The sequence below is a fragment of the Panulirus ornatus genome, chromosome 19, assembly GCF_036320965.1.
Source record: "Panulirus ornatus isolate Po-2019 chromosome 19, ASM3632096v1, whole genome shotgun sequence".
Taxonomy (NCBI): Eukaryota; Metazoa; Arthropoda; class Malacostraca; order Decapoda; family Palinuridae; genus Panulirus; species Panulirus ornatus.
In genome coordinates, this window is record NC_092242.1 from 54,990,832 (window position 1) to 55,009,343 (window position 18,512).

An 18,512-nucleotide genomic window follows, 5' to 3' on the forward strand; every position below is an offset into this window, starting at 1 on the left:
TTGTTGTGGTGGATAATGTGATGGCAGTTTGCTGGATGGTTGTTGTGTTGGATGATGTGATGGCAGTTTGCTTGATGGTTGTTGTGTTGGATGATGTGATGGCAGTTTGCTGGATGGTTATTGTGGTGGATGATGTGATGGCAGTTTGCTGGATGGTTGTTGTGTTGGATGATGTGATGGCAGTTTGCTGGATGGTTATTGTGGTGGATGATGTGATGGCAGTTTGCTGGATGGTTGTTGTGTTGGATGATGTGATGGCAGTTTGCCGGATGGCTGTTGTGTTGTATGATGTGATGGCAGTTTGCTGGATGGTTGTTGTGTTGGATGATGTGATGGCAGTTTGCTGGATGGTTATTGTGGTGGATGATGTGATGGCAGTTTGCTGGATGGTTGTTGTGTTGGATGATGTGATGGCAGTTTGCCGGATGGCTGTTGTGTTGTATGATGTGATGGCAGTTTGCTGGATGGTTGTTGTGTTGGATGATGTGATGGCAGTTTGCTGGATGGTTGTTGTGTTGGATGATGTGATGGCAGTTTACTGGATGGATGTGTTGGATGATGTGATGGCAGTTTGCTTGATGGTTGTTGTGTTGGATGATGTGATGGCAGTTTGCTGGATGGTTATTGTGGTGGATGATGTGATGGCAGTTTGCTGGATGGTTGTTGTGTTGGATGATGTGATGGCAGTTTGCTGGATGGCTGTTGTGTTGTATGATGTGATGGCAGTTTGCTGGATGGTTGTTGTGTGGATGATGTGATGGCAGTTTGCTGGATGGTTGTTGTGTTGGATGATGTGATGGCAGTTTACTGGATGGATGTGTTGGATGATGTGATGGCAGTTTGCTGGATGGTTGTTGTGTTGGATGATGTGATGGCAGTTTACTGGATGGTTGTTGTGTTGGATGATGTGATGTTAGTTTGGTGGATGGTTGTTGTGTTGGATGATGTGATGGCAGTTTGTTGGATGGTTGTTGTGGTGGATGGTGTTGTGGCAGTTTACGGGATGTTTCTTTTCTGTGATGTGATGTTGGCAGTTTATTGATTGGCTGTTGCCTGTTGTGACATCTTGGCAGTTCAGCGGGTGATTATTGTGCTTATCACTTGCTTGTTGTTGTTGTCTGTGTTGTGGTGTTGATAGTTTACTGGGTAGCTGTTTTCTGTAGTGTAATGTTGGTACGTGTTATATGGTGTTGGCAGGGTGCTGGTTGGTTTGTGTGGTGTTAACAAGTTTCTAGATGGTTCTTGTGGTTTGTTGTGTGGTGTTGGCAGTTTACTGGGTGATTTTTGTGGTGGCAAGATACTTTATTTTGTGTTGTGTTGTGAGATTTTGGCATGGTACTAAGTTGTTTTGGTGGTGTTGGCAGCTACTGGATGGTATGTGCAGATTGCTGTGTGGTGTTAGCAGGTTACCAGGTGATGTTTGTGGTGTTTTTTGTGGTGTTTGGCAGGTAATTGGGTCGTTATTGTGGTGTTGGCAGGTTATTGGGTGATGGTTGTGGTATGTGATGTGTTGCCAGCATACTGGGTGGTGGTTATGGTATGTGATGTGTAGCCAGCATACTGGGTGGTGGTTGTGGTATGTGATGTGTTGCCAGCATACTGGGTGGTGGTTGTGGTATGTGATGTGTTGCCAGCATACTGGGTGGTGGTTGTGGTATGTGATGTGTTGCCAGCATAGTGGATGGTGGAATACCGTGCACACCTTCAACCCAGGGCGCCCCTGTTGGTACAGCCTGCCCGCCCCGCCAGTCCGCCTCTCTCTCCTTTATTCATACCGTCTCTCGCGCACTTGACATTGCCGTCCGGGAGGCGGACCCTCCAGTAGACGGGACCAGCACACTCATCCTCCTCCTCCTCCTCCTGTCTCTGCATGCATCTCGTGCCGTATCCTCACTGGGTCACTCAGACGGTACAGTCCTCCTCCTCCTCCTGTCTCTGCATGCATCTCGTGCCGTATCCTCACTGGGTCACTCAGACGGTACAGTCCTCCTCCTCCTCCTGTCTCTACATGCATCTCGTACCGTATCCTCACTGGGTCACTCAGACGGTACAGTCCTCCTCCTCCTCCTGTCTCTACATGCATCTCGTGCCGTATCCTCACTGGGTCACTCAGACGGTACAGTCCTCCTCCTCCTCCTGTCTCTGCATGCATCTCGTGCCGTATCCTCACTGGGTCACTCAGACGGTACAGTCCTCCTCCTCCTCCTCCTCCTGTCTCTACATGCATCTCGTGCCTTACCCTCACTGGGTCACTCAGACGGTACGGTCGTCCCACTCAACACGGTCTCTTGGTCACCAACTGCTGCTGTTTGTATGGTAACGCCGTTTCCATTTGCTCTCCTCCTCTGACGTCAGTGTTCTGATGTTATTGACAGATCTTTACAGGAGTGATTTTGTATGGGTTTGGACATGATTCTAGGTGTCTATCTGTACAGTAAGGGGAGGGAGGGGGTTTATAATCATGGAGGGCCCCACCTACTGAATTTTCTGTACAATCAAATATACTTTTAAACCTTTGTAAACTGCTGGTATTCACCGCGCCCATGCTTAGTTTATCCCACTTATATTTGTGTGTATATCTGTGTGTGTATGTGTCTTTTTTTTACTCACAGTCAGACTAGAAAAATACAGTTATGTATTCATATCTCAATTTAAAAGTCATGGTTTTTGGGCAAACGCATTTGTACATTAATTCAATCACCATTTTGTCAACAGAATCCTAGCTCGTCATACAGTACTCCAGTGTCCGTTCTAACCCAGATCAATAATTCCCTTTGTAGCGTTGTATGCTTACTTCATAATTGATGTCATTACTTTTGCAAACACACGACGGTCATGTTGAAGCTTTCATGGCGGCTTTCTTCTCCCCAACAGAGTGACGCAAGCGATGACGTTATCCATCTTCAGTGGCGTCAGAGACTCCTGGATGCCGATTCGTCGAGAGTGAGGTGTGGCCGTTGATTGGCCAAATTTCCCATTAACGATGAGCTCGACATTTCCAGAGACTGGTTCTGATATTTGATGGGCAATATGAAAAACAGCGCTTTGACTTGATTACTAAAACGTATCATCAATTATATTATACGTAGAAACTCATTGTCGCATTAGTTAGACTCTGGCAACTACTGGAGGGAAGAGTTGCCAAAGCTCACCAGTAAACTCAGTAGGTGAAGGCGAGGTTGTGGGGAGTCACCCGTCAGACCAACGGGAGGAAGTGTCGATCGGTCGTAGGGTGTCACTTCATTTGCACCTACCATGAAAATAAACAACCTGCTGTGACGCATTTGATAATTGACATCTTTTGTTGAAACTGTGATCAGTGATCGGTGAATACACAAAATTTACACGTGTGTCAAAAGAAAATAGTCTAAGAGTAGAACTGAACAGAAAAATCACAATAGAAAGACGCGAATAAGGAGTGGGTGAAGATCGGAGGAGTTGGGCTGGAGGCTGCGGCATCAGACCAGCTGTAGTAAGGTGGCACTCAGTAAGAAGGATACCTAGTCGTTGCCACACATCAGCTACAGCTTAAGGTGGCAGCTCACGGTAAGTGTCTAGTACTGTTGCTTGTTCTGTGTCCAGGTCGAGAGGCCACAGACCAACACTTGCGTCGTAAACATCCGACGGAAATAACTGTGAATGTACGTACGTCCGTATGGCAGCCCGTGGAAGATGAAACAGCTGACAGTAAGCGTGACCAGTAAGAAGTAGTAGAACTAAAAGAGGATAGAATGAGATTGAGAGAGAGGTTGAGACAGTAATCAGAGATGGAGAAGGATAAGGGTAGGTAGCGGGAGACAAGAGGTGAAGGCTGGAGATAGTGGGCAGGGTGTATGGACATAGGATGAAAGGCAGAGGTAGAAGGACAAAGATAAGGATAGATAAAGTGGGTAGCAGGTGTAGAGGGGATAGATGGCACATGAGAAGTAGGGATAGATGGGGAATGGGAGGCTTGTGTAGAGAAGGATAGAGATAGACGATGAAAAGTGGCATAGGAGAGGGATAGATGTAGGGAGCAGAAGGAAAAGATAGAGGATATATATATATATATATATATATATATATATATATATATATATATATATATATATATATATGTATATATTAAGGATGAGGGAACGCCTGGCCATGCCAGGAAGAGATATGAGATTGAAAGTAGAGATGGTGAGACGTTGAGACAGAAGCTTGAAAGTAGAGATGGTGAGATGCTGAGACAGAGAAGTTGTGTGGTGGATACTTGGAGACAGGAAACATAAATGGGTGGGGACAGATTGGAATAAAGATAGTAGCCGGGCAGATGTAGTAAGGGATAGAGATAAGGGACGTGTGTGTGTGTCTGAGAGAGAGAGAGAGAGAGAGAGAGAGAGAGAGAGAGAGAGAGAGAGAGAGAGAGAGAGAGAGAGAGAGATTAAAAGGTACAGGTTGATACTTTCCCGCGAATACCTCCGTCGAGATTTAGCCTTAAGGCAGGGAGAGGGCCTGAACTCTGGCCGGCCGCACGTCTTGCTGGCTGAGTTACACATTCTCACAAGCCGCCACGCTCAATACATGATCGTCAGTCTGAGGTTCATTAAGGGATTGAACCTTATGTCTAGCATGGAAGGCTTCTGTGGGTGTTCCATGGATATAGCCTATACGGTATTACGTTGACTAATCGCACCAACTTTTTATTTAATTTTATTTTCCTGGAGTGTTGTATGATATGTTTTCCGTATATCCTTGGCATTATCGCAGACTTTAACAGTTCTCTGTCTTCCTTATTGAGATGCTTATCCCTTGATTCCTTTACATTATTCGTGATGTCTTCATGAACTGCCACGGCATAGATGATAATGTATTTTCACCTTATCTCAGTTGCAAAGGTCGAGTTCTTTTAGTTTTTTTTCCTGATGAGTCATGTATGTTCCAGACCATCAGTTTTCCTCGTGTGTTTCAGAATTCCCACTATCATGTTTATTTATACTGACTGGAGACCGTACGAAGCGGGAGTATTCAATGCAGTTTCCTGTAAATGGATAATTTTCATTATTTTTTTCGTTGTGAAATTTACCTTTATCATTCCACTCATCATTCGGCTTGATAGTCCTATCTTATCATAGTCATATCCTTGATAGAACTGTAATCATTGATAGTCATATCTTATGTGTTCCTTGAATTTAGGTTTTCCTCTTATTTGAACCCCAGATATGTGACTTTTCGTTACGTTACATGTCTCTTCTTGTTGGGCCTGTATGTGATGTGGCCGAGATGTATATTCTAATCATTCCATGACTTATGTTCTCAGATTTCCCCTCATTATATTCCAGTTGGCACTGCTCATTTGTAAGGCATGTATTTAGGTCTTTCTGCATTTGTTTTCGTCTGGTCTAATCGTGTGACACAGTATCGTGTCGTCGACCGACCTGACTCCTTGTGGACGTCTGCCATCATCTTTACAAATAGTGGCGGTATTCATCCCCTCCCCTGCGGTACTCTGCATGAGAACTTCTTCGTCTGACATGATTACGTTTGCCACCATTTCGATATCTATTTAAAAAAAACGATATGATCCATATACCGTAGTGTGTATTGGTTGCTTTAATGACATGCATCGAGAGGGAGATAGAAATATATAAGAAGCGGTAACCTGGGATAGAGAGGTATAAGAATAAGAAGCGGATGGCAGATACAAGGAGTTTAAGGAGGGATAGGGACCGAGATATAGAGACACACACCAGACATCAGAGATAGCAAGAGGGAGGTAGGAAAAAAGACACAAGAAATCAGGTTTAAGGAGATAAAGTTTAGGAAGGTGGATAGTGACCGCTAGATATGGAAGTAGAAGTATTGATATGTACGGAAGGCGATAAAGATCGGGGTCAAAGGTTGAGATAGCATTTGGCTGCTGGGGCAACATACCAGGAATATTTGGTATGCGAGGCGAATGTTGGTCTATGGACGGCCATGTATGGAGAGCTGAAGGTTCGGTGCTGGGGCAGAATAAAACATGGTGGGTTGGCACACCATCACACCAAGACCCACCATACACTAACCATCACACCAAGACCCACCATACACTAACCATCACACCAGCACACCAAGACCCACCATACACTAACCATCACACCACCACCTATCACACACTACACCATCACACCAGCAAATACCACACACTACATCACACCAGCACCCCCACACACTACACCATCACATCAGCACCCACCACACACTACACTATCGCACCAGCACCTACCACACACTACATCATCACACCAAAACGCACCACACACGACACCATCACATCAGCACCCACCACACACTACACCATCACACCAGCACCTACCACACACTACATCATCACATCAAGACTCACCACACACTACACCATCACACCAGCACCTACCACACACTACATCATCACATCAAGACTCACCACACACTACACCATCACACCAGCACCTACCACATACTACATCATCACATCAAGACCCACCACACACTACATCATCACATCAGCACCCACTACACACTACACCATCACACCAGCACCCACCACACACTACATCATCACATCAAGACCCGCCACACACTACACCATCACATCAGCACCTACCACACACAACATCATCACATCAGCACCCACCACACACTACACCATCACATCAGCACCCACCACACACTACACTATCACATCAGCACCTACCACACACTACACCATCACATCAGCACCTACCACACACAACACCATCACATCAGCACCCACCACACACTACACTATCACATCAGCACCTACCACACACTACACCATCACATCAGCACCCACCACACACTATATTACACCAAGATCCACCACACACTACACCATCACATCAGCACCCACCACACACTACATCACACCAAGATCCACCACACACTACACCATCACATCAGCACCCACCACACACTATATTACACCAAGATCCACCACACACTACACCATCACATCAGCACCCACCACACACTACACCATCACATCAGCACCTACCACTCACTACATCACACCAAGATCCACCACACACTACACCATCACATCAGCACCCACCACACACTATATTACACCAAGATCCACCACACACTACACCATCACATCAGCACCCACCACGCACTACATCACACCAAGATCCACCACACACTACACCATCACATCAGCACCCACCACACACTACATCACACCAAGATCCACCACACACTACACCATCACATCAGCACCCACCACGCACTACATCACACCAAGACCCACCACACACTACACCATCACATCAGCACCCACCACGCACTACATCACACCAAGACCCACCACACACTTCACCATCACATCAGCACCCACCACGCACTACATCACACCAAGACCCACCACACACTACACCATCACATCAGCACCCACCACGCACTACATCACACCAAGACTCACCACACACTACACCATCACATCAGCACCCACCACGCACTACATCACACCAAGACCCACCACACACTACACCATCACATCAGCACCCACCACGCACTACATCACACCAAGACCCACCACACACTACACCATCACATCAGCACCCACCACAAACTACACCATCACACCAAGACCCAACACACACTACACCATCACACCAGCACCTACCACACTACACCATCACACCAGCACCCACCACACACTACACCATCACATCTGCACCTACCACACATCACACCATCACACCAGCACATACCATACACTTCACCATCACACCAAGACCCACCACACATTACACCATCACACCAGCACCCACCACACACTACACCATCACATCAGCACCCACTGCACACTACACCATCACACCAAGACCCACCACACACTACACCATCACATCAGCACCCACCACACACTACACCATCACATCAGCACACACCACACACTACACCATCACATCAGCACCCACCACACACCACCATCACATCAGCACCCACCACACACTACATCACACCAGCACCCACCACACACTACACCATCACATCAGCACCCACTGCACACTACATCATCACATCAAGACTCACCACACACTACACCATCACACCAGCACCTACCACATACTACATCATCACATCAAGACCCACCACACACTACATCATCACATCAGCACCCACTACACACTACACCATCACACCAGCACCCACCACACACTACACCATCACATCAGCACCCACTGCACACTACACCATCACACCAAGACCCACCACACACTACACCATCACACCAGCACCTCAGGGAGAGCCCTCCAGTGAGAGTCCCTCACCGAGAATCCTTCAGGGAGATACCCTCAGAAAGCACCCAGCAGGGACAGCCCGTCAGGGAGAGTCGTCAGGGAGAATCGCCAGGGACAGCCTCTCAGGGAGACTTGTCTGCGACAGCCCGTCAGGGAGAGTCTCTGTGGGAGAGTCGTGTGGACGGGCCCCTCCGGGACCAACCTGTGGAGTATGGTAATCTGCAGGAAAATGAGTTACATGTCCACCTGAAATTTGTACTCGCGACGTTGTCTGTGTTAAGCAAACGGCCAGGCTAGAGGTGGTGGTTGGCAGTGACAAAATGACTGTCCCGAGCTACACGTCTCTCGGTGTTACTGTCTCACTGGACAGTGTCCAGGCCATAGGTGGCCGTTGGCAGTGACAATATGACACTGTCCCCAGCTACACGTCTCTCGGTGTTACTGTCTCACTGGACAGTGTCCAGGCCATAGTTGGCCGTTGGCAGTGACAGTATGACACTGTCCCGAGCTACACGGCTCTCGGTGTTACTGTCTCACTGGACAGTGTCCAGGCCATAGGTGGCCGTTGGCAGTGACAATATGACACTGTTCCCAGCTACACGTCTCTAGGTGTTACTGTCTCACTGGACAGTGTCCAGGCCAGAGGTGGCCGTTGGCAGTGACAGTATGACACTGTCCCCAGCTACACGGCTCTCGGTGTTACTGTCTCACTGGACAGTGTCCAGGCCAGAGGTGGCCGATGGCAGTGACAAAATGACAGTCAGCTATACGTCTCACAGTGTTACGGTCTCACTAGACAGTGTCCAGGCCTGAGGAGACTGTTGGCAGTGGCAGAGTGTCCCAGGCCATACCTCTCGATAACTCACTAAACCTACTTATTATTACCGTTACGTATTATTTATGGCGTCAGTCTGACCATTATATGGATGGCCTTGTCTGCCTCCCAAGATATAGGTGATCTGTTTAGATGGGAAAGATTCTTCCTGGTGTGTGAGTAAACTTCGCTTGAACAGGAGTGCTTCACGCTGGTGTGGCAGTACTGCTCTCACTCCAGGCTGGCTGTGTACCTCCTCATACATCCCCGGGAGAGTCGAGTCTAAAGCCGACGGACTGATCAACTCCCTTTGTCTAACCTCACATCTGGATCGCCGACTGACCCTACGTCACAGCTCTGTTTTTTTTTTTTTTTTTTTTTTTTTTTTTTTTTTTTTTTAGTATTCCTTAGGGTTCTTTTCCTGGGAGGTGGCTGCCTGCCTGCCTCCACTTCTGAGGGCTGGCTGCCTGCCTGCCTCCACTCCTGGGGGCTGCCTGCCTGCCTGCCTCCACTTCTGAGGGCTGCCTGCCTGCCTGCCTCCACTTCTGAGGGCTGGCTGCCTACCTGCCTGCCTGCCTCCACTTCTGAGGGCTGCCTGCCTGCCTGCCTCCACTCTTGAGGGCTGGCTGCCTGCCTACCTCCACTTCTGAGGGCTGGCTGCCTACCTTCCTGCCTCCACTCCTGAGGGCTGCCTGCCTGCCCCCACTCTTGAGGGCTGGCTGCCTACCTGCCTGCCTCCACTTCTGAGGGCTGGCTGCCTGCCTGCCTCCACTCCTGAGGGCTGCCTACCTGCCTGCCTCCACTTCTGAGGGCTGGCTGCCTGCCTGCCTGCCTCCACTCTTGAGGGCTGGCTGCCTGCCTGCCTGCCTCCACTTCTGAGGGCTGGCTGCCTACCTGCCTGCCTCCACTTCTGAGGGCTGGCTGCCTGCCTGCCTGCCTCCACCCCTGAGGGCTGCCTGCCTGCCTGCTTGCCTGCCTCCACTCCTGAGGGCTGCCTGCCTGCCTGCCTGCCTGCCTCCACTCCTGAGGGCTGCCTGCCTGCCTGCCTGCCTCCACTCCTGATTGCTGCCTGCCTGCCTCCACTCTTGAGGGCTGGCTGCCTGCCTACCTCCACTCCTGAGGGCTGCCTGCCTGCCTGCCTCCACTTCTGAGGGCTGCTTGCCTGCCTACCTCCACTCCTGAGGGCTAGCTGTCTACCTGTCTCCACTCCTGAGGGCTTCCTGCCTGCCTGCCTCCTCTCCTGAGGGCTGGCTGTTTTCCTGCCTCCACTCCTGAGGGCTTCCTGCATGCCTGCCTCCACTCCTGAGGGCTGGCTGTCTACTTGTCTCCACTCCTGAGGGCTGGCTGCCTGCTTGCCTCCACTCCTGAGGGCTGCTTGCCTGCCTGCCTCCTCTCCTGAGGGCTGGCTGTTTTCCTGCCTCCACTCCTGAGGGCTTCCTGCCTGCCTGCCTCCACTCGAGGGCTTCCTTCCTGCCTGCCTCCACTGCTGAGCGCTGCCTGCCTCGACTCCTGAGGGCTACCTGCCTGCCTGCCTCCACTCCCGAGGGCTGCTTGCCTTTCTCCATCCACTCCTGAGGGCTGGCTGTCTACCTGTCTCCACTCCTGAGGGCTGGCTGCCTGCCTGCCTCCAATCCTGAGGGCTGCTTGCCTGCCTGCCTCCACTCCTGAGGGCTGCCTGCCTGCCTGCCTCCAATCCTGAGGGCTGCTTGCCTGCCTGCCTCCACTCCTGAGGGTTGCATGCCTGCCTCCCTCCACTCCTGAGGGCTGGCTGCCTGCCTGCCTCCACTCCTGAGGGCTACCTGCCTGCCTGCCTCCACTCCTGAGGGCTGCTTGCCTTTCTCCATCCACTCCTGAGGGCTGGCTGTCTACCTGTCTCCACTCCTGGGGGCTGGCTGCCTGCCTGCCTCCTGAGGGCTGGCTGTTTTCCTGCCTCCACTCCTGAGGGCTTCCTGCCTGCCTGCCTCCACTCCTGAGGGCTAGCTGCCTGCCTGCCTCCACTCCTGAGGGTTGCATGCCTGCCTGCCTCCACTCCTGAGGGCTGCCTGCCTGCCTCCACTCCTGAGGGTTGCATGCCTGCCTGCCTCCACTCCTGAGGGCTTCCTGCCTGCCTGCCTCCACTCCTGAGGGCTGCCTGCCTGCCTGCCTCCACTCCTGAGGGCTGCCTGCCTGCCTGCCTCCACTCCTGAGGGCTGCCTGCCTGCCTGTTACCACTTTTAGCAGCCAGCGGTTTGACCTCATGTTTTATGCTGTATGGTAGAGAAGCATGAGGCACGGAAACGTTACTTAGTAAGGTTGGAGTGAGGTGAGGCCAGGAGAATTAACGAGACGGAAGGCTTTGATTTCACTCAGGTGTTAGATAAGTGGAGGATGAGCCACCCCAGATGTGTGACCAGTTCCTCATGCTTGGGCGGATAAAACTCCTGTAAATGTGAAATAACCGAAAAAAACAACAACAATAACTGTACAAAACTCCCAGCTCTGGGAAGCAGACTTTGTGAAGTGGACTATATGGGGTTTCCAGGACAGAGTGTAGGATATGGTTATTGCCCAACATGTTTTTGTTATGAATTTTGGTGTTTTCATATTGAACAGAGGGAGATTTTGCACAGGTTGTGATGGAGAGAGAGGAAATGTGTTCAGTGCGAGATAAAGAACGATTATTTGATGGAAGAAAGGAAAAGTGAGTTAAAGTATGTAAAGTAGAACCGTCAGCATAAAAGTGAATAGGGTTAGAAGTAAAAGTGAAAAGATCATTCGCTGAGAGAAGAAAGAGAGTAGGTGATAGTACAGAACCCTGAGGCACACCACTATTGATAGAATAGGAGAAGAAAGTCGCTCCATCAGTGGCTACTGCGATGGAACGGCCAGAGAGGAAAGTATGCCTAAAGGAACGGAGGGAAACTTAAGAAATCAGAGGGAGTGAGAGTTGAGAAGGTAAAGCGCCATGCCACACACACTTGTCAAATGATCTGGAAATATCGAGGGTTGGAACGGAAATTCGTGAGAGGGGGTGGACGAGAGGTGAGTCACACAGGAACAATCACCAGTAGACCTAGCACTGCGTGTTGGTGATCACATAGACGGGTATTGAAGTCTAAAGTGGTTGAGAATGTGTGAGTTACGGAAAGAGTTTCAAAGACTTGGGAGATCAGAAGTGAGAACGATGGGGCGATAGTTGGCGGGGTTAGAACGGTCTCTTTTCTTAGGGGATGGGCTGCACCAGAGTGTGCTCCCAAGAGGGAGGAGAAGTCTGGGTTTGTGGACGTAGTCGAAGTCGGTGTGGCAAGGTCAGAGCTAGCATAGGGGTGCGCTCCCCACGATCTCGAGGAGGTCGCCCGTCTTAGCCATACGCCATGTCCACCTGGAGCAGGCAGGGGTCGTCCGTGGAAGACCCTGCTTGAGGAGGACTCAGGGACCGTGGAAGGAGTTAGGGGCGGAGGGAGTCATCCAAAGTTGAGGGAGAGGGAAAAATAAGTTACCAAAAGAAAAAGAAAACAAGAAAGAAGCGACTTCATCAGTCGGAGATCTATAGTGATAGATTGGTCAGGTGGGAAGAGAGGAGGGAGAGGTTGAGTTACACAAGCTGTGTTGGAGATGTTTATAGTTAATGAACAGAGAGATTTGTCAGCGGAGGAAGTCAAGTCAGCACAGTATCTTTTTTTTTTTTTTATGGAGGTGATTTGCGGTGATTCTGACCAGAAATGAGAGCGGAGTGGGAAGGGAAGCGTTTCATGGTCCGGTACGCTCAGTTCATGATGAGACGAGCATGAGACCAGGAGAGATTAAACCACGATGTAGGAGAAGATGGGATGTGTGTGGACTCCACATCATCCCGGCCAAGATGACCTCCTCTGTGTGCTCAGCGTAACGCGAGGCATCCCGGCCAGAGGAACGCTACCCATCCTAGGTCAGGTCAGGTCAGGTAGGGAGCTGAGCAGGGGTGACTGCTGGCTAGCTGGGTGAGTGCTCTCCAAGTGCCGGGGTTGGCGCTTCGAGGGTGTAGGGGGAACAGGGGGTTAGGAGGAGGGGTAGAGGATGGGCGTGTCCGTGGTCGGTAGGGAGGCAAAGGTGTTTATTTCTTTTTCTCCACCATCTTAGAACCTTGTGTAACTCCTTAGAATTGTCCAGGTCTATGAGGCGAGCTTTCCACTTCATGAAAATGCTTAGACTTGATTCATCTTTCCTTTTTTTTTTCTGTAGAGTCAGAAGCGTTTGACAGGAATAGAAAAGTATCCAATATTGTTTTGAAAAATCTTTGAAAATATTCACAAGTATTTGTAGGGTAAGAAGGCTGGTGAGCCGCGAGGCTTTGTTATACAAGATGTTTGAGGGAAACCTGGTATAGGGTTGTCACCTCAAGTGGTTCATGTTATTACTGTCGTTTGCCTCGCTCTTCTGAGGCTGGCTTTACACTGGCAGAGTCTACTGTAGCGGGCTTTACAGTAGCTGGGTCTGCTGTAGCGGGCCTTACTGAGGCTCGCTTTACAGTGGCTGGGTCTTCTGTAGCGGGCTTTACTGAGGTTGGCTTTACAGTGGTCGGGTCTGTTGTAGCGGGCTTTACATTAGCTGGGACTACGGTAGTGGGTTTTACTGAGGCTGGCTTTACAGTGGCGGGGTCTATTGGAGTATTGCTTGGAAAGGAATGTATGGTCAGGACCCTCCCTTGCACCACGCATTCCTTAGTGTTTTGGATGTGGTTGCACTCATATGGCATCACCTTTATAGCAGTACCCGTGTGGCAGTACCCGTGTGGCAGTACATCATTCGGCAGGACTTGTATGGGACTACCCATACGGCAGTACACACATGCCAGTGCCCATGTTGCAGGATCTGTATGGCGGTACCCATGTGGTTGTACCTGTGTGACAGTATCAATGTTGCATTACTCTAGTACTCATATGGTAATACATAACGCATGTTGCAGTACCCATGTGGCATTATCCATGTGGCAGTATCCATGTGGCAATACCCATGTTGCAGTACCCATGTGGCAGTACCCATGTTGCAGTACCCTTGTTGCAGTACCCATGTTGCATTACCCGTGTGGCAGTATCCATGTGGCATTACCCGTGTGGCAGTACCCATGTAGCATTACCCATGTGGCAGTACCCATGTGGCATTACCCATGTGGCAGTACCCATGTGGCAGTACCCATGTGGCAGTACCCATGTTGCAGTACCCATGTTGCAGTACCCATGTTGCATTACCCATGTGGCAGTATCCATGTGGCATTACCCGTGTGGCAGTACCCATGTAGCATTACCCATGTGGCAGTACCCATGTGGCATTACCCATGTGGCAGTACCCATGTTGCAGTACCCATGTGGCAGTACCCATGTTGCAGTACCCATGTGGCAGTATCCATGTGGCATTACCCATGTGGCAGTACCCATGTGGCATTACCCATGTGGCAGTACCCATGTAGCATTACCCATGTGGCAGTACCCATGTGGCAGTACCCATGTTGCAGTACCCATGTGGCAGTACCCATGTTGCAGTACCCTAGTTCCCATGTTGCATTACCCGTGTGGCAGTATCCATGTGGCATTACCCGTGTGGCAGTACCCATGTAGCATTACCCATGTGGCAGTACCCATGTGGCATTACCCATGTGGCAGTACCCATGTGGCATTACCCATGTGGCAGTACCCATGTGGCAGTACCCATGTGGCAGTACCCATGTTGCAGTACCCATGTTGCAGTACCCATGTTGCATTACCCGTGTGGCAGTACCCATGTGGCATTACCCATGTAGCATTACCCATGTGGCAGTACCCATGTAGCATTACCCATGTGGCAGTACCCATGTGGCAGTACCCATGTGGCAGTACCCATGTGGAGTGGGTGGCGAGGGCAAGCGGTAAGTTACTATGTACAGAAGCACTAGCAGTATAGCCAGGCGAGTGGTGTGATGGAGGTTATCTGGTCAGGAAACGGGTGGGATAAGATGATGATGGGCGGCAGGTGTTGTGTGTGGTGGTAGTGATGATGTACGTATGTGTGGTCATTACTCAGGGGGTCACTAACCCCTCAGGTCAACACCACACGTCCCTCCTGCCGCCAGCCTTAGGTCACTCTCTCTATGGTAACGTCTCCGTCTTAATACCAAACTGGCCAGCTTTAGATACCTGCCACGTGCACGTCACGCCAAGCTACACCACATCACACCACACTACATCACATCACATCATACCACATCACATTACACCACGCCACATCATACCACACCACACCACATCACATCACACCACTACATCACACCACATCATACCACATCACGTCACGCCAAGTAACCACATCACACCACTACATCACACCACATCACACTACTACATCACACCACATCATACCACATCACATCACACCACACCACATCACACCACGCCACACCACATCGTACCACATCACATCACGCCACATCATACCACACCACATCACACCACGCCACATCACACCACACCACATCGCACCACATCACATCACGCCTCATCATACCACACCACATCACATCACCACCATATCACACCACATCATACCACATCACATCACACCACGCCACATCATACCACACCACACCACATCGTACCACATCACATCACGCCACATCATACCACACCACATCACATCGCAACATCACACCACGCCACACCACATCCCACCACCACACTATATCACATCACAACACACCACACCACACCACACATCCCATCACACCACAGTACAGCTTTGGATTTGATGTGAATCCAACCAAAAGATAGTGAGAGGTACAGAAATGGTGTGTGTGTGTGTGTGTGTGTTTGTGTGTGTGTGTGTGATGCTGCTCCGTCCACTGTGTTTATGGTCCAATGTGAGATGTGTGGTTACAGGTTGGTGTTAAGCCATACTCACCACCCCATGCTACAGTGTCCTCCTCCCCTGCTGCAGTATCTTCCCCCCAGCTACAGTGTCCTCCTCCCCTGCTGCACTGTCCTTCCCTGCAGCAGTGTCTCATCAAGCTCTTTCCCCCTGCTGCAGTGTCCTCCTCCCCTGCTGCACTGTCCTTCCCTGCAGCAGTGTCTCATCAAGCTCTTTCCCCCTGCTGCAGTGTCACCCCAAACTGCCGCATTGTCCTCTACCCTGCGTCAGTGTCCCTACCCCCTGCTGCAGGGTCCTCTCTCTCCTCTGCTGCAGTGACCTACTTCCCCTGCTGCAGTGTCCTTCCTCCTGCTGCAGGGTCGTCATCACCTGTTGCAGTTTCCTCCCACCATGCTGCAGTTCTCCCACCATACTGCAGTGTCCTCCCACCATACTGCAGTGTCCTCCCACCATACTGCAGTGTCCTCCCACCATACTGCAGTGTCCTCCCACCATGCTGCAGTTCTCCCACCATACTGCAGTGTCCTCCCACCATACTGCAGTGTCCTCCCACCATACTGCAGTGTCCTCACCATCTGCATGTCCTCACATCTGCAGTTCTCCCACCATGCTGCAGTGTCCTCCCACCATGCTTCAGTGTTCTATCACCATGCTGCAGTGTCCTCCCACCATGCTGCAGTGTCCTCCCACCATACTGCAGTGTCCTCCCACCATACTGCAGTGTCTCTCACCATCTGCAGTGTCTCCACTTGCAGTGTCCTTCCACCATGCTGCAGTGTCCTCCCACCATGCTGCAGTGTCCTCCCACCATGCTGCAGTGTCCTCCCACCATGCTGCAGTGTCCTCCCACCATGCTGCAGTGTCTCCCACCATGCTGCAGTGTCCTCCCACCATGCTGCAGTGTCATCCCACCATGCTGCAGTGTCCTCCCACCATACTGCAGTGTCCTTTCACCATGCTGCAGTGTTCTCTCACCATACTGCAGTTTCCTTCCACCATACTGCAGTGTCCTTTCACCATACTGCAGTGTCATCCCACCATGCTGCAGTGTCCTCCCACCATACTGCAGTGTCCTCCCACCATACTGCAGTGTCCTCCCACCATACTGCAGTGTCATCCCACCATGCTTCAGTGTTCTATCACCATGCTGCAGTGTCCTCCACAATGCTGCAGTGTCCTACCATGCTGCAGTGTCCTCCCACCATGCTGCAGTGTCCTTCCGCCATGTTGCAGTGTCCTCCCACCAGGCTGTAGTGTCTTTCCACCATACTGCAGTGTCCTCCCACCATGCTGCAGTTCTCCCACCATGCTGCAGTGTCCTCCCACCATGCTGCAGTGTTCTCCCACCATGCTGCAGTGTCCTCCCACCATGCTGCAGTGTCATCCCACCATGCTACAGTGTCATCCCACCATGCTGCAGTGTCCTACCATGCAGTGTCCTTCCACCATGCTGCAGTGTCCTCCCACCATGCTACAGTGTCATCCCACCATGCTGCAATGTCCTCCTACCATGCTGCAGTGTTCTCCCACAATGCTTCAGTGTCCTACCATTCTGCATTGGCCTCCCACCATGCTGCAGTGTCATCCCACCATGCTGCAGTGTCCTCCCACCATGCTGCAGTGTCATCCTACCATGCTGCAGTGTTCTCCCACCATGCTGCAGTGTTCTCCCACAATGCTTCAGTGCCCTACCATTCTGCATTGTCCTCCCACCATGCTGCAGTGTCCTCCCACCATGCTGCAGTGTCCTACCATGCCGCAGTGTCCTCCCACCATACTGCAGTGTCCTCCCACCATGCTGCAGTGTCCTACCATGCCGCAGTGTCCTCCCACCATACTGCAGTGTCCTCCCACCATGCTGCAGTGTCCTACCATGCCGCAGTGTCCTCCCACCATGCTGCAGTGTCCTTCCACCATACTGCAGTGTCCTCTCACAGTGCTGCAGTGTCCTCCCACAGTGCTGCAGTGTCCTACCATGCTGCAGTGTTCTCCCACCATACTGCAGTGTCCTTCCACCATGCTGAAGTGTCCTCCCACAGTGCTGCAGTGTCCTCCCACCATACTGCAGTGTCCTCACACCAGGCTGCAGTGTCCTTCCACTATGCTGCAGTGTTCTCCCACCATACTGCAGTGTCCTCCCACCATGCTGCAGTGTCCTAACACCATGCTGCAGTGTCCTTCCACCATGCTGCAGTGCCCTCCCACCATGCTGCAGTGTCCTACCCTCCTGGTGTATATTGTCCTCCTCCCGACCTTCCTTCTGCTGCAGCAGTGTCGTCCTCGTACGGGCCTTCCGCCGGCCTGCCCCTGCAGCAATGTCGTCCTCGTACAGGCCTTCCGCCGGCCTGCTCCTGCAGCAGTGTCGTCCTCGTACAGGCCTTCCGCCGGCCTGCCCCTGCAGCAGTGTCGTCCTCGTGGCCTTCCGCCGCCCTGCCCCTGCAGCAGTGTCGTCCTCGTACGGGCCTTCCGCCGGCCTACCCCTGCAGCAGTGTCGTCCTCGTACAGGCCTTCCGCCGGCCTGCCCCTGCAGCAGTGTCGTCCTCGTACAGGCCTTCCGCCGGCCTGCCCCTGCAGAAGTGTCGTGCGGG

At 51.3% G+C, this 18,512-nt stretch overlaps 1 protein-coding gene across 8 annotated transcripts in view; it reads left to right on the top strand.

Moving 5' to 3' along the window:
* The window catches only part of rdgB (retinal degeneration B), a 485,210-nt gene that overhangs the window by 110,438 nt on the left and 356,260 nt on the right, over positions 1-18,512 (top strand). For all 8 annotated transcript variants that reach the window (XM_071673888.1, XM_071673895.1, XM_071673896.1 and 5 more), the window contains exon 2: positions 2,875-3,546. The gene's annotated coding sequence lies outside the window, so the exon portion shown is untranslated. The remainder of the gene's footprint in view (positions 1-2,874; positions 3,547-18,512) is intronic.